Source organism: Lytechinus variegatus, chromosome 3 (genome assembly GCF_018143015.1).
Source record: "Lytechinus variegatus isolate NC3 chromosome 3, Lvar_3.0, whole genome shotgun sequence".
Taxonomy (NCBI): Eukaryota; Metazoa; Echinodermata; class Echinoidea; order Temnopleuroida; family Toxopneustidae; genus Lytechinus; species Lytechinus variegatus.
In genome coordinates, this window is record NC_054742.1 from 60,410,147 (window position 1) to 60,425,370 (window position 15,224).

Genomic DNA, 15,224 nt, shown 5'->3' on the forward strand with positions numbered 1-15,224 from the left:
CCTTTTTGAAGGGGTCAGTGGCATTACGGGTCTAACATTTTAGGGGGGCACGGCATAAAAGGAAGAATGTATGATTTTAAGCAGCTGCGAGCGAAGCAAGCAAATAAAAAAATTGACCATTTTAATACAAAATCTAATTTTGTGATAGATTTAGACATGATATTTTAAAACATATAACCTATTTCACACTTTTCCTTTCTTGGTCGGGAAATTTTCTTTCGGGATCATGGCCTCCGAACCCTATAGGGCCCTGGGAATGATTTTTAGATGGGGTTCATAAGTAAATTTGACAAGCAAGCAAGCAAGCAAAAAAAACCCCACTCTAAATGGTCGTTTTGGTCCAAAGAATTTTTTACAAGTAAAAAAAAAGGTTTTCACTCCAAATTGAAGGTCAATTGGTTCCCAAAAATTTGACAAGCAAAAAGGGGCCGGTCAACAAAAAAAATGTTAGTCTATTTACATACATTTCTCAAATTTGACACACCTACCAGAATTCCATGGGGTGTTGCCTATGGAAAATAATACGCGCATCACCCCCTGGGAAAATCTTAGGGGAGCTTCAACACAACGTCTGTATGCCAGCCAGTGGGGAGAGGTAGTTCTTAAAAGACTTAAGTTTTAAGTACAATGTATAACTTTATTTCTACAAGACTCAAACTTCTAAGTACTGTATCAATAATGTGAGCGCGAGTTCCAATTTTTGAAAAAAAAATTACTTGAAAATAAGTTATTTACAGGAAACTTTTGTCTTTTTTATACACTCTTTTAGATTTCAATTCTCATTTCATTTGTATTTTCTTCTCTTATTTAACTTGAATAAGGAAAACTAACAAACATGAAGTGAATTTCAAATGATGGTAAAATAAAGGAGGCACACCACATGCGTTTGGTTGCAGGATGGAGTAAAGTTCAAAAAAGATAATGTCAAGTATAAAAGCATAATCATGAACATGTTCATGTTTTACTATTTCATCCTGGATTTTTTTTCTTTCCCTTTTCCAAGCATCTGTTTGTAACACTTTCTGAAAGAAATTTGTTTCATTCACCAGCAATAAACGTAAGAAAGTCATTATACGTAAATAAGATATTATTGCTAACATCATTATGATAATCTTCATAACTATCATTGATATTATGATTATGATGATAATGATACTAATAATGATAACAATTATTATAATTATTATAACTTGTCATGATTATGATTTATCAATAAAAAATATCATATTCGACATCAATTATATTGGGGCATCTGTAGGGGGGTGATTGCACAGGCAATCCCATCCTACCTGAAATATATATATATATTTTTTTTTTTGTTGGGGGGGGTATATCCCCCATTCCCCCGGGATCGACAACCACGCTTTCGGAGTAGAAATCATCGACAAGTGAAAAAAATCTTCAAAATGCTACATGGCTGTAACCAAGGGCCCAAGGGCTGCTCCGAGGTGGAGATGGGGGGGGGGGGGTGTTTTACGACTTGCAATTTCTTCCTCCCTGTCGATGGGGGTGGAGTAATTTCTTTCAATCTACCGGAATTTATGCCATTAGAGAAAAGATTTTTTTTTAATGTTTCCAAAATACCATAATTGTCAAGAGATGGCGCTACACCACTAATTTAAATAAGAACCATCCACTGAATTCCAATTAAGGAGCCATTTTTTCCCTTTTTTTTAATTTCATGCATTTTGTCCTGAAATTGAACATTCTGAGCAACGTATAATCATGAACAAGATGCGTATGTAACTGAATTACTGGGAGCGAGGTGAAATTTTTCATATACTAGCCTGATCGAAAAGGGATTCAAAGGACAGTGCACTGTTAGAAAACTTATCCTTAAAATAAAAAAAGTTCATGCAGCAAAATCTCGAGAACTGTAATCTTACATTATTATAATGCAAAATTACAGGAAATTGGTATTTGGTGTATTTCCTTAAATAAAACACAATTTTCCCCCTTTAAACAGACCTGTTAACGTGTAGACGAATTCCTGTTTTATGAATTTCTGTATGATTCTGTAAAATCAGGTTCTTTTTTTTAAGTATATGCAGTTATATACCCAGTAACCCTATCCCAGGCCATATCTCAACATTCAAATAATACGATCGCGAATTGCGAGCTAAAATTTTTTGATATTCCGACCTGAAAAGTGGACATTCTAGGCACCTTTTTATAATCCCATACTGGATACGTACATAATGTGAGCGCAAATTGCGGGCAGAAAAAAGAGAGATTTAGACTTAACAAGTGGAGCGCCTTTGGCAGTCTCACATGCATTACGCGATTCAATTATTCAATACAGCAGCAGTGCTGACTTTGAAAACTAAATGATTATTCACAAAAACACCATACATATAATGATGAAATACGAGGTTCATTGGCCCTAAATGACAATTGACCTTGAACATGTGACCTAAGACTTGTCAGTGATACTTGATTACCACTATGTCCACAATTCATAAACTATATCCATAAACTTTCAGTTATGATGGCAATTCAACAAATACCCCCAACTTGGCCAAAGTTCATTGACCCTAAATGACATTTGACCTTGGTCATGTGACTTGAAACTCAGGCAGAATGTTCAGTAACATTTTATTATCCTTATATGGCCAAGTTTCATGAACTAGGTCTATATACTTTCTAAGTTATTATGACATTTCCAAAAACTTAACCTTAGGTTAAGATTTCGATATTGACATCCCCAACATGGTCTATTCATTGACACTAAAGGACCTTTGACCTTGATAATATGACCTGAATCTCGGGAAGGGTGTCCAACAATACCTGATTAATCTTGTATCTACGTTTTATGGACTAGGCCCACATACTTTCTAAGTTATGCTGTCCTTTCAAAAACTCAACCTTCCGTTAAGATTTGATGTTCATGCTGTCGTCGGAAAAGCGGCGCTTAAAGTCTCATTTTAGCTGATATGCAGTTGAGACAAAAACCGGACACTATTCACATTTCGTAATCATGAAGAGGATGGGTATTTTCCTATATACATTAAGAATGTGAGGAGAAATTATTTGATATTCTGATCTGAAACTGAACAATTTAAGCACGTTTTAAATTTAAGAAGAAGAAAAAAAAGAAAACAAGCTCAATAAACATATATGCGAAGAGGATTTGGATCGCCTAAATGATGCGAGAGTGATGTTTTTTTTTAATTATTGTATTTTGACCTATAGGAACAGGACAGTCTAAGCACATTTTGTCATTATATGAAAATTATAATTATCTTCATATTCCTCTTCCTAAGGGCAAGCTTTGAATTATTGATATTCCAAGGCTGAAAAGGGGAAAATTTCATGATATATATATTTAATGATTAAGAATTCATTAAAGGACATTATCTCATGTAATAATCTAACAGGCCTATATAATGAGAGTACGAAATTTGTTGATATAAGGCAATGTCCTTTAATGAATTCTTAATCATTAGATATCAATTTCTTGCGCGAGCCGAAAGTTTTCATAAAGTGACATAGTTTGTTAAAAGAAGTATACATATCTCAATCAAAATGCGAGCGCGGATGCAGCGTTAGCTGATAAGTTTTCATAATCATATACTTGAAAAGGGATATTTCCATTCCTAATCCTTTCCCCTTTTCTCACCCTTTATTTTCTTTTATTTTGTGCCTCCAATAAGGGGGGAGGGGGCTGGATCCACATAATATGAACAGACCACTTCTCCCTCTGCACTGTCTGTTACACCTGCACGACCTGTTATCCTGGACATGCTGGAAGGGAGTTTCTCTAAATTTAAAACAGGGCGTCAACTCGATCTGTCACGATTGTGCTCTGAACTGAACGGGATCCCCTATTCTATGAATTAACATTGCTCCACTGCCCCCACAGACTGCATGAAATGAAAATATTTCATAATGCATTCCCTCATTGTTTGGTGACATTGCCAAGGCACTCCATGCCTCTTTTACTTTTTGCTCACAAACGCATTCCACAATGATTATCGGTCGTATTGAACAAAATAATGCAGTATTTTTCACAATAAATGACTCAGCCATCCGTGAATTTGCAAACGATCATTCTAGCATGGTCATTATTTGACAATGTAGAATTTTTGTCGCATTGATATAAAATATGGCTTTGCCTGCTGTTTACGAGAAGCCTATTATGTTGGATCATGCAGTTAATCAAACACTGGTCTGACTCGTTTTAGTTTCGTCTCTGCCGAAGTGCGAGTGAGATTCCCCCCAAAAAAAATCATCCTCGCGTTCATAAAAAAACTTGTGTTAATTAACCATCTTCTGATTTCGATGAAGGATGACTTTTAACGTACTTCAAAGTTGAGGATAAACTTTGACTCCCGGTAGAGTTTCAGGATTCACTTTGAACATACTCACAGGGACAACGTTGACTACTTCCAAATTTGACGTGTGTATAGGTTTACTCCAACAACTTTGGCCATAATGTGTAACATCCATTACGAAACCGTAAGTCGACATATCATTTCGCATTATTATTATCAACAACTCGTTATTTAGTGTATTTTTTATGAATCTGAACGGTAAAAGGTATTAGTCCGGCAGCCCAGGAGGTTTATTCAACCGAAAGCGGACAAGCAAATGACCCCATAGCTGGATGGCATGGACCTTGAAGTTTACGTAAATGCATTGCTGCCGGGTTCTATGCGTGGTCTTCCCTCCGAAATGACGAAATAAATGACGTCACTACAAAATGGCCCTATTTCACAATTTTTCAGACATTCTACACATAGCATGAAGTCAAGGGAGAATATCTCAGCCAAATCATGCTTGTTTTGTATGAAACTTATATATATATGTTCAAGTAGTGCATAAGAGATATGCAAAATTTCACGACAGAAATTATTGTTTACATATGCAAATTACGTAATGAAATTTGCATATCATTAGTTTTGGAGATTTCTTGCATAAAAATATGTCAAAAATCGATTCAGAAATTTATTTTCTTTTTTAGTGTACTTTATTTGATATTTTTCCTCTCAAGCATAATATCATTGTCTTCATCTAAATCTCTACTTTAAGAAAATATATGTCAGTAATTGGAAATGACATTATAGACTGTGATTTCAGCCCCCTTTTCAATATGGTGTGCACATAGAAATCGTGCGTTTTTGGCCTATTTTCACCATATAGCTGAGGTGGGCGACCGATATGCCTACTTTATTAGTGCTTCTTGCATTTTGCATGATATTAAATCTTCCAAACAACATATTTTCATCTTCATTTTGACTCTGGTGATACATCAATGATTTCAGCACAGATTGATTGCCCATTAGGCAGTCTATAGGCTACGTTTTCAGCCTAGTTTTCAACAACGAACCTATACCATGTAAGACTGCATCGTTGTAGTCGAGTCCTGTGTCCTGTTGTAGTAAGAGGTTCCTGTGTACCATCAAAATATTTTTCACTAAATTTTTCAATCAACGTTTTGGTATTTGTCTAAACTGTCTCGTTAATGAATCTTGATGTTCCCTTCCCAAAATCGTGTCCAACGGGGTTCAAAATTGATATCTTTGGCGGCCCTCTTGGACTTTTTAAAAATGAAAATCAATTATTTTCATATTTTATTGCACAGAGTCTGACAATGGGACAATCTTTTAATCAATACGCATTTCTCTATGATTGGGATAGTAGAAATAGATTTAATTCGTTTTCTGATGATATATTTTGAAATAAAATTTATCTCGAAATGGGCATGATTTTGGTCAAAAATTTGCATGTGCATTGATATCTATCTGTTCAATCATTAACATCAACAACTATTTCAAAATATGAGCATTCGACACGAAAGAGGATGTAATATACCGATAATACTGTAACGCTTCATGACAGTATATATGTATGTCTTTATTTGCTTAGTTAAAGGGCAAATACCATTATTACCCATTTATTGGAAAATATGCCACTTTGGAGCCCATATTAAGGCAAAAAACGTATCTGATATGGAATAAAGCCACTTTCATTCTTTTTAAACTACATGGAGATAAGAAGGGTAGAGTTTCCTCTATCCTACTGCTACTAGCATACTGAAGCATACCCCCTTCAGGGAGCGTCGAATCACCCACCCTTTTTCATATTTTACCTATTTGTGGGAAAATATGCTTTTTCAAGCCCCCATTGAGGCAAAAAGTGTTGCTGCTATGTAGTACGGCCACTTTCATTGTTTTTAAACTATGTTTGGAGACAAGAGTAGAGTTTCCTCTATCTGCTACAAGAAAGGTGTGCTGGTACAGCAAAGCCTACCCCCTCTGAGGACTGCTGAATTTTCCCGATAATTATACGTATTTTGCCCATTAATGGGAAAATATGCTATTTTCGAGCCCCCATTGGGGCAAAAAATGCTTCTGCTATTTAATAAAATCACATTTATTATTTTCAAACTGTATGGAGACGAAAAAGTAGAGTTTCTTCTATCTGCTACATATAAAGAGGTGTTGGCATATTGGAACATACCCCCTTAGGGGGTCTCCGAAATCACTTACCCTTTTTCCATATTTTACCTATTTATGGGAAAATATGCTATTTTCGAGCCCCCATTGAGGCAAAAGTGTTTCTGCTATGTCGTAAGGCCACCTTTATTATTTTCAAACTATATGGAGACGAAAGAGTAGACTTTCCTCTATCTGCTACATATAAGAAGTGCTGGTACAGTAAAGCCTACCACCTTTGGGAACTGCCAAAGTTACCCGCCCCTTTTACGTAATTTGCAAATTCATGGGCAAATGTGCTATTTTCGAGCCCCCATTGAGGCAAAGGTGTCTCTGTCTCTGCTATGTGGTAAAACTACTCTTATTGCTTTAAACTATATGGATACGAAAGAGTAGAGTTTCCTCTATGTGCTACATATAAAGAGGTGTTGGCATATTGGAACATACCCCCCTTAGGGGGTCACCAAAATCACCTACCCTATTTCATATTTTAATTATTTATGGGAAAATATGCTATTTTCGAGCCCCCATTGAGGCAAAAGGTGTTTCTGCTATGTGGTAAAACTACTCTTATTGCTTTTAAACTATATGGAGACAAAAGAGTAGAGTTTCCTCTATCTGCTACATATAAAGAGGTGTTGGCATATTGGAACATACCCCCCTGGGGGGTCGCCAAATTCACCTACCCTATTTCATATTTTAACTATTTATTGGAAAATATGCTATTTTCGAGCCCCCATTGAGGCAAAAGGTGTTTCTGCTATGTAGTAAAACTACTCTTATTGCTTTTAAACTATATGGAGACGAAAGAGTAGAGTTTCCTCTATCTGCTACATATAAAGAGGTGTTGGCATATTGGAACATACCCCCCTTATGGGGTCGCCGAAATCACCTACCCTTTTTCCATACTTTACCTGTTTATGGGAAAATTTGCTATTTTCGAGCCCCCATTCAGGCAAAAAGCGTTTCTGCTATATCGTGAAGCCAGTTTCATTCTTTTGAAACTACATGGAATTAAAGGAGTAGACTTCAATCTGCTGCTAATAAGTGGTTGCACAGCAAAGTCTATCCCCTCCTAAGGTTCCGAAAGTCACCCACCCCTTTTCCATATTTTTTCCAATATGGGGAAAATCTGCCAATCTTGGAGCCTCTGAAGAAGGTAGCAGTCTATGTGCCAGCACTTTTTTTTTACATGTAGCTGATAGAAAAAAATGCCTCTTCTTTTATTTCCAAGTGGTTTCCAAAATCAAAGCTAGCTTTACTATATAGCAGAAATGCCCTTTTGTCTGAATGGGGGCTCAAACATTGCATTTTTTTACAATAAAGAATGAAAATAGACATATGTAACTGATAAAGAATATCCTACTTTGTCATTTTTATGTGGTTACAAAACAAAAACAAGGGCTTTACCACAAGGCAGAAACACTGTTTGCCTCAAAATGACTAATTTTCCGAGAAACTGGCAAGATACGAAAAAAGATTGGGTGACTTTGGCAGCCCCCTGAGGGGTAGGCTTTGCTATGCCCCAATTTCTTTATATGTAGCTGATAGAGAAAAGTGATTTAAAGGAAAAAATTACATACTCAAAACAAAATTTTACCACATTGGGGGCTCCGAAAAGCACGATATCATAATAGTCAAGCTATGGATAATGGTATGGTACTGTATGTAACATTTTACTGGTTCTTGTGGGACTATGCTTTAAGGTGCCCGAGAGTAATTGCATGCAAAATGAAAATGCAGAGCAATGCCTCGAACTTCTATCTTTTTCAAGAGATTTAATTATCATAAAAATTGCTTTGTGTAGAAAATGCCTTTTACCCTCATACACATGATACAAGTAATACATACCTTTCTATCGATCGCTAAGTACGTTATTTTCTGCATGTTAGGCACATCAACAAAGGCGATCGGATGCAAGATGAAACAGATAGATGTCAATGCACATGAACATTTTGGTTCAAAATTTTTGATGAATTCTTTTTTTTTATATATTAACCGGACTATTCAGAAAACAATTTTCAACCGATTTCTACTATCAAAATCCTAGTGAAATGCGTATTGATTTAAAATTTCCCATTGTCAGACTTTGTGCAATAAAATATGAAAATAATTAATTTTCATTAAAAAAAAGTCCAAGAGGGCCGCCAAAGATATCAATTTTGAACTCCGTTGGACACGATTTTGGGAAGGGAACATCAAGATTCATTAACGAGACACTTTAGGCAAATACCAAAACATTCAGTGAAAAATATTTTGATGGTACATAGAAACCCCCTTATCCGACTCGACTACAACGATGCAGCCATACATGGTCATGATGGTATAGGTTCGTTGTTGAAAACTAGGCTGAAAACGTAGCCTATAGACTGCCCAGTGGGCAATCAATTATTGCTGAAATCATTGATTGATCACCAGAGACATAATGAAGAGGAAAATATGTTGTTTGGAAGATTTAATATCATGCAAAATGCAGGAAACATCAATAAAGTAGGCATATCGTTCGCACACCTCAGCCATATGGTGAAAATAGGCCAAAAACGCACGATTTCTACGTGCGCACCATATTGGAATGGGGGCTGAAATCACAGTCTATAATGTCTTTTTCAATTACTGTCATATATTTTCTTAAAGTAGAGATTTAGATGAAGACAATGATATTATGCTTGAGAGGAAAAATATCAAATAAAGTACACTAAAAAAGAAAATAATTTTCTGAATCGATTTTTGACAATTTTTTATGCGAGAAATCTCCAAAACTAATGATATGCAAATTTCATTACGTAATTTGCATATGTAAACAATAATTTCCTTTCGTAAAATTTTGCATATCTCTTATGCACTACTTGAACAATATATTTTGAAAGTTTCATACAAAACAAGCATGATTTGGCTGAGATATTCTCCCTTGACTTCATGCTGTGTGTAGAATGTCTGCAAAATGGTAAAATAGGGCCATTTTGTAGTGACGTCATATATTACGTCATTTCGGAGGGAAGACCACGCATAGAACCCGGCAGCAATGCATGTTTGTAAACTTAAAGGTCCATGCCATCCAGCTATGGGGTCATTTGCTTGTCCGGCTTTCGGTTGAATAAACCTCCTGGGCTGCCGGACTATATGAATAAATATTTTATTGTAACCACTGGTGTCGATCCGTGACGTCATACTACTAGAGGTGAGGGGGGGGGGTGGGGTGTGACACAATAGATCATCCCCCTTAAACGATAGATTCGCAAACTTAAATCGACACCCGTGATTGAGAGAGTTTCAGTTTAAATTATTGTATAGAATAGTCTATACGAACCATCATCTACACAGATTCAAACTTCGGATAAATGGGTTGTGTTCATATTGTAATACTTTAGAAGAAACATATCAACATGTATTCTTTGAGTGTGATATAATTAAAAGACTGTGGGAGAAATGTGCTGATAAATTAAACTTACCTTTTCTTAGGAGAATATCTTGGAAACAAATTCATATTGGAATAAATGGGACTAATGTAAAAACAGAACAATTATTAAACCGCATTATAATTTTGATAAAATTCATGATCTTCCATGATAGGGAAAAGGGGTTACCTCCAAATGTAAAGGAAATGAGAGGTAAATTAATTGAAAATAGAAGAGAAGAGAAACGGCTTGCAACGGAAAGGGGAACCTTGGCATTTCATTTAAGAAAATGGGAGCACTTTGACGAATCAGCCTCACAGTCTTCCACCACTAAGTTAGGTTTATTTTTTTTTCTTTATTATATTATTATTCTTTATTAAATTTTGTCGTTTGTGGGGGTAGCGGGGTTAAGTGTAGCTAAGGGTCTGTCTTTAAGTTGTGTGTATGTTTTTTTTCAATTAATATAACTTCCTCATTAATCAGTTTGAATAGTATGGAGAATCTTAACTTTAGTTTTATATACAGATTATAAGTGTATTTCCGTAATTTAGATTTTTGCTGTTGTCGTACCTGGATTCTGTTCTGTATTTATCCCTTCGTGATTATAAGTTGTTAAAGAAATGTGTGCAGATTAATTCTAAGTTTACATTTGAAATTCATATATATTCCTTTTCTTACCATGTTAAAATGTTTATGTGTAAACTTGAAATAATTATATTTTAATGACGTCATGTTACATATATATTTTTTACATGTGATATGAGGAAGAATAAATATGATTAAAAACAAAAACAAAATGATTGTAACAACAGATAGGACCAATGGCCGTATATCTTTTCCCCGGCCAGTTTTGGGAGACCGGTGCTAATATCTACACGATTAGCATGGGATATTCGTATTATTTTTACTGTATCACGTTGTATACCAACCAGTGATTTTTGGCATTAATCAATAATTCAGTCCCTTTCTATAAACTTTCGATCTTGAATTCAGCCCTGTCCCTTATCGCGTACGATTCAGAATGAATAATTTTCTGTGAAGTGGAGATGGGCGAACAAATTCAGAGTCGCATCCTAATGATGCCCATTTGAAGGTCACGCCCACTCCAGAAATTTGTTGATTTGAAATGATAGAGACAAGCCTAACGGAGTAACGGTGAAAATTTCATCAAAATCCAATGTAAAATAAGATAGTTATGACATTTCGCCAGTTTCGCTTATTTTTATTTTTTTTACAAAATAGTTATATGACCAATTTAGTCACATGCAAATGAGAGAATCGATGATGTCCCTCACTCACTATTTCGTTTTTTTATTGTTTGAATGAAAGAATATTTCATTTTTTTAAAATTTCATAATGTGGACCAACTTGACTTAACCATAAAATGCTAAACATTGGTAATTCCAGGGAGAAAGGGAATATTATAGAATACAAAAGAAATAGTGACCGAGTGATGTAATCAATTCCCTATTTGCATACCAACCGGGATGTGCTTATAACTGTTTTGTGAAATCAAGGGAAGCTTTAAATGTCATAACTTTCTGATTTTATATCCGATTTTGATGAAACTTTCAATGTTGTGCTTGTTGGATTTTTCTCTTTTTTATTCAAATCAACTTTTTGTTAGAGTGGACTTGTCCTTTAAGTTATCGTGGATAGTCTGGTGTTAGGTGTATGAGCGGGTGCCGTGCGTGTGAGTTGTGTAGGAGAGGTGGGGTGGGGGCAGGACAGGGGCGGATCCAGCTTTCGCCAATAGGGGGGGGGGCCGAAAATATTTTCAGCAAAATTTTTCTCGATTAGCGGCTATAATCTGATTGTTTGTTGGTTTTCCATGGGGTAGTCCTAACTAAAGACTGAAGTTTTAAATATATGTTAGTTTTTATTGTTATAAACAAGATAGGGTATCTCATATGGTCTTGATATATAATGCAAGCGCGAAGCGCGAGCTAAAATTCTGTGATATTTTATGTCCTTAGAACTGAAGAATTTGAGCAGTTTTTATAATCATGAAAAACAGATAAGTATCCAACTAAACAATGCGTGCGCGAAGCGCGAGCCGAAATTTGATTATAGTATTGTGAAAAGGGACTCAATTAGGACTGTTTTAGTGATTAATGAAGAGGATATCAGCAATAAATAATGAGAGTGCGAGCTCGAGCTCAAAATTTTTGATATTCCGACCTGAAAACTGGACTGTCTAAGCGCGTTTTTATTTAAATAAAGAACAAGCTGTGTGTCTCAAGCAATTAAATGGGAGCGCGAGCATATGAGCTTAATTTTTTGATATACTGACATGATAAAAGAGCATTTTGACAAATTTTGGAAAGAATTTCCAAAGCAGATAGGTATCTCACAAATCAAACAATGCGAGCGCGCAGCGCGAGCTGAGAATTTGGATATAGCAATTTGTGTAAGTCAAAACAAAATAATGAAAGCTTGATGTGCGAATATTGTGAGCAAATTGATTTCAGAAGTGGATATAATAGGAAGTGTCATTTAATCCTCTTGAATGGGATTCATTACACAGGCAATGCGAGCGCGAAGCGCGAGCGAAATTTTTCATATAAAGTCTATTTTACAATTGTTTCCCTAACCTTTTTCTTGTTTCCTTTCGGGGTCGGGCCGGCCGGTACGAGACTGTAAGTTACACATCATGGGTATAATACCTCTTTCTTACTTTTCTTTCTGTTTTTCGTAGTTTCTATCAAGATAAAGTGTACACTTTTTCTGCAGGTTGTCAAAAAATAGGGGGGGGGGCCGGGGCCGGCTCGGCCCCCTCCTGGATCCGCGCCTGCAGGAGGCACCAATACACAAAATTATTCTTATTTTCACCATATCACCCCCATTTCGTATTTCCCAATATAATCTAGTAAAGTTCACTTATCCAATTTATATTGAGAAAGGTATCATTATAGCTCCTTCACCTCATTTGCTCATTTCCTTTTTTATTCTCATGTCAGCTATGTTACTCAGTCATTTCCAATTGAGGCATTTTAAACAAGTTTTTTTTCATAAAGAATGAAAGTTGTTCTTAATTGATGCGAGACTGAGCGCAATCTTTGTTATATTCCGATCTGAAACTGCACCGTTTTAATACGGATCATTATGTATTACTTAACAAAAAAAGAACAATTTGTGTGTCTCGCCAATCATGAGCGCAAGCGCGAGCTAATGGTTTTTTCTCCATAATTCCTACCCGAAAACAAAGAATTTTAAGCATGTCTTAAATAAAACCTTAAGAGGCGTATCTTACCATACAATAATGCGACTGCGAAGCGCGAGATGAAATTGCATGATATTCCGATCTGAAAATGGGACATTTTATCTGTTTTGTATTGCTAATGCAAAGTGACTTGTCCAAATATCGATAGGCCTATCTTATCTATAAAGAACACAAATGCAATGAAATGACTTTAATGTTTTCTTGGTCTTACTCTCTTATCAGATCTTGGCTTGGTCAAACATGTTGGATAATTATGGATAATTTATAACCTAGAGTCAAATTACTAACTGTACATCCTCCGGTACCAAGTTGAAAGTAGGAGCATGCCTCAATGATTTCACAGAGGTGGAAAGAAAACCTATATATATACCGCCCTAACATTGATTCGATTCAATCATCAAGATCTACCTACAAATCACATATTATCTTAAAGATCTTATGATCAAACTTTACTACCATTTTACTGTTGAGCATCGTGCATATATTTTGGAATTGTGCATAAACCAGCAATGGCAAATTTAATGTATAAGTTTCTTTGGTGACAACACTTAATTAAACAAATATGAATAGTAACCATAGGCGGAAGTAATGAACAAAATATGCTCTCAGTGTGTGTGTTTACATCATAGTATTTTACATAACTTGATGTTTCTGTGCCCTATTGTGTTTTGTTCGCTGACGTGATAACATGCTTTCAGGGTTCAAAGTCACTATCTTTGTTCATCGAAGAGGTTATTGTCGTCGGCCAACAAAAACAGCCTTATAGCTGCTACAGTGGCGTACCGTGAGTCACGGCATTGGAGGGGGGGGGGGGGGGGGGCACCAGCAAAAGTTTTGATTCACCTAGTGAGCGCTCAGTTGCTAGGTATACTGACCTATAGAAACATTTTAAGGACAGTGTCATTAAACGAATATGTATGTTACTGATCACATAATGCGAGCGCGAAGCGCGAGCTGAAATTTTTGTATATATTGACCCCAAACGGACATTTTAAGGACTATATTGTAGGAATTTATTAAAAGTATACAAATCTCACCATAGTAATCTAATGCGAGTACCAAGCGCTTGCTGATTTGTTTATAATTATATGCATCCAAACACATAAAGCACCTGTAGTCATTGTAATCATGATTAACATGCACATCTTACTAATCAAATATTGCGAGCGGAAGCGCGAGCTGAAAATTTAGGAAATTCAGACCTAATGAGGGACATTTTAAGGCTTGTTTGTAGGAATTCACGAAGACCATACGTATTTCACTCACCAAATGAAGCGAGCGCGAAGCGCGAGCTGAAATTTTTGTATATATTGACCCCAAACATGGTTAATTTAAGGACTATTTTTAAAACCATAGTCATCTAATGCGAGTGCCAAGCGCATGCTGATTTTGTTAGAATTACACCTAAACACATACTTATTCTAGTCCTTGTAGTCATGATTATCATATACACTCATTAGTCATTGCGAGCGCGAAGCGCGAGCTAAAAATCAGGAAATTCACACCTGAAGAGGGGCAGTCATATGCTGGCCTGACACTTGCATGACTTTTGGCCACCATTTTGTCGTGGCAAGTCGTGCCATTTTGGGGCACGAACTGGGAGGCTCCCGCACTGTTTTACGACTTGTTCACGCATAGTTCACGACAAGTTCACGACGAGTTCACGAACAGTTCACGAATGCGTGCCCGTCAGTCTCCACATTGACACGAACTGGCACGACGAGTTCACGCATAGGTTGCGCATAGTTTACGCACTTCCCGCATTGGCACGACGAGTTTGCGCAATTCGGACGGTGTCGTGCTGAACTATTCGTGAACACGACTGTGAGCTGTTCGTGAACCATTCGTGACAGTCGTGGCATGGCGTGCACTGGCACGCATCCTCCCGCATCGTCCCGACGAGTTCACGAACGGTTTGCGCATAGTTCACGACCCGGTGGCTAAATTTTGTCGTGACCAAAATTTTGAACATTTCAAAATTCTCGTCCCGACATGGCACGCAGTCACGACGTGTCACGACGTGTTTACGCACACTTCACGCCAGTTCACGACTTGTTTGCGCACTGGCACGACTTGAGTCGCGCCAATGCGTGACACAAAATCGTGCAAGTGTCAGGCTGGCATGATGCCAGGTTATGAAAAAGAGTTGCTTTCTCAAAAGATGTTAAT